This window comes from Pteropus vampyrus, unplaced genomic scaffold (assembly GCF_000151845.1).
Source record: "Pteropus vampyrus isolate Shadow unplaced genomic scaffold, Pvam_2.0 Scaffold529, whole genome shotgun sequence".
NCBI classification, from domain to species: domain Eukaryota; kingdom Metazoa; phylum Chordata; class Mammalia; order Chiroptera; family Pteropodidae; genus Pteropus; species Pteropus vampyrus.
This window is the reverse complement of record NW_011889310.1, coordinates 260,280-263,203: the sequence shown is the minus strand read 5'-3', so window position 1 is coordinate 263,203 and position 2,924 is coordinate 260,280. Positions and strand designations below refer to the sequence as shown.

The following is a 2,924-nucleotide window of genomic DNA, read 5'->3' as shown; positions in this document are numbered from 1 at the left end:
GGGCTTCAGAAAGTGAGAACTGCCACCTAACACCCTCTCCCTGCATTTTGCAGGGACCTCTGAGCTGTGTCTGCAGCATCAGTCTCCAGCATTGTCCCACTCCCCTCCCTTTCCTCCTCCCTTTCTCGCCAGATTTGCCCTCCTTCAGATTCTCTGATGCACAGATCTCTCAGACATGTCTGTGTACTAGGCTGGGTATTATCTGTTGTCTGTTGGACTGTAGTTGTTCGGTTTATTGTAATTTTAAGGGGAGAGATCGGGGAGATCCTTCACACTGCCATGCTTCTGACCCAATTTCCTCCCTTTTAACCCATCTCTAACTTGGAGTCACCTGGGCCCAGTCCTCGGTCCTCTTCTCGCCTTAAACTCTGTGTTCTCTCTCAAGGTGATTTCATCTGTCTTAGGGCTCTAAATTCCATCTGGCTCCTCCTCTGCTCTTCCAAATCTCAGTAAATGGCACCTCTGCCCATTGCGATGCTGAGGCCAAATACGTAGGGGTCTTCTTCAATTCCTCTCTTGTCATCACCGCAGCTGCCACATCCAATCCATCGGCGAGTACTGCTGGGCCTGTCTCCCAGATACATTGTTCATGTGGCCACTTCTCACTGCTTCATAGCTATAAGCCTAGAAATGGACCTCACACCCCCTGTCTCTGATCTCTAGCAGTCCTCTCTAAACATGGCACCCAGGCAGGACTCCCAAGCTTCAGTCCTGCCACATGCATCTCCCCTGCTCGAAACTTCCTCATGGCTTCCTACTGTGATCAGGATAAAACCCACATTCCTGCCGGCTCAGTGTGACAGGGCCCTGTCAACCTCTTAATTAAAAAAACTGGTGAATTTTATGGTATGCGATGTATGTCAATAAGCCATTTTTAAAAATCAACAGAAGAATGAAGGTCATATGTAGAATTTAAACCCTTGTCGTCTTTTTTTTTTTTGCCAAAATGTACTCTTTTAAAAAAGAGTTCTCTTGAGATATGTTTTATATAGCATACAATTCACCCTTTAAAAACGTTCAGTTCAATGGTTTTTAGTATATTGTGTGCAACCATTACCATCCTTCATAAAATATTCATCATCCAAAAAAGTAACTCCATATCCATTAGCAGTGACTCCCCATCCCCCAGTCCCCAGCCCCAGCCCCTGACAAACACTAATCTACTTTCCATCTCTATGGAATCCCCTCTTCTGGACATTTCATGTAAGTGGAATCATAAAATGTTTGTCCTGTGACTGGCTTATTTTCACTCAGTATGTGCTCAAGGTTCATCCATGTTGTAGCATATCAGTACTTCCTTCCTTTTTATGGCTGAATAATATTTCACTGAATGGAGAGACCACATTTTACCCAGTCATCAGCGATAGATTTTGGGAGTTCTTTCTACTTTGGACTATTATGAATAATGCTATGAATACTCATGTACAACATTTTGTACGGACACACTTTCGTTTATCTTGGGTAAAAACATAAGAGTAGGGTCGCTGGGTCAGATGGTAACTCTAGGTTAACCTTTTGAGGAACCCCAGACTGTTTCCTAACGCAATTGCAACATTTTACATCCTCATCAAAAATGTTCCAGAGTCCTCTTTTCTCCACATCCTTGCAGGCACTCGTTGAACCTGGAGGTGGGGCTTTTTGATTCTAGCCATCCCAGTGGGTGCGAAGTGGGATTTCATTGTGGTTTTGATGTGCATTTCTTGATGACTAATGATGTTGAACATCTTTTCGTGTACTTGGTGGCCATCTGTGTATCTTCTGTGGACAAATGTTTATTCAGATCCTCTGCCCTGTTTTTAGTTGGGTTAATTGTCTTTTTATTATGGAGTTGTAAGAGTTCCTTATGTATTCTTTATGTGTACAAGTCCCTTGTCAGATATGATTTGCATAAGTTTTCTCTCCTTCTGTGCATCGTCCTTTTACTGTTTTGATGGTGTCATTCGAAACAAATCTTTAATTTTGATAAAATCCAATTTATCTAGTTTTCTTTCGTTGCGTGTGCTTTGGGCGTCATATCTAAGAAACCATTGTCTAACCCAAGGTCATGAAGATTTGAGCCTGTGTTTTTATCTAAGAATGTTATACTTTTAGCTCTTAAATTTAGGTCTGTGATCCACTTTCAAATTATTTAATGTGTATAGTGTGCAATAAAGGTCCAATTTCATTCTTTTGCATGTGCTTATCCAGTTATCCCAGCACCAGTTATTGAAAAGACTGTCTTTCCCCCATTTTCTTGGCACCCTCGTTGAAAATCAGTTGACTGTAAATGCAAGGGTTTGTTTCTGTGTTTTCTAACCCATTGATCCACATGTCTGTCCATCCTATGCCAGCACCACCTTGATTAGTGTGGCTTTTAAACTGGGAAATGTTTTGAAATTGGGAAGTGCGAGACCTCCAAATTTGTTCTCTTTTTCAAGATCAGTAACGTAAATGGTTATTGCATTTCTAAACAGTGTACTATAAAATTGGGTGGTGGGGAGAAGTAATTTAATGATATATTGACTTCTCCGTTTAAGGCTTCTCTAGCCTGCAATTCTGGCATGTTTTTCCCAAGATTGCCATGATATTCCAGTGAAAGGAGTCTTATCTATAAATTCTACTCACAGTCCTTAACATTAAGAGTTACAAAAACAAACTGAAAACCAGAATTAACAATGTATTTGTTATTGATGAGCCCCATCACCCCGTGGTTGTTAGAAAGTTCTCATTCTGCTTTCACACAGACACAGTCGTCAGTGTCACCTAACTGAGCACTGTGTTTATCCATGACAGTAATCCGTGTGTTTTCATGTCATACGGAGCATGAGGTGATGCACAACAGAGGAATGGAGGTGGTAAAATGTCCCTGAATTTTTTACCGTTTGAACTTACTTCATTCATTATTCAAGTCCTTTTCTTTATGTACTATGAATGCTTGAGGATAC

At 41.2% G+C, this 2,924-nt stretch overlaps 1 protein-coding gene across 1 annotated transcript in view; it reads left to right on the top strand.

Moving 5' to 3' along the window:
• The window catches only part of MTMR1 (myotubularin related protein 1), a 57,141-nt gene that overhangs the window by 47,734 nt on the left and 6,483 nt on the right, over positions 1 to 2,924 (top strand). The gene's annotated exons all lie outside the window — the stretch shown is intronic.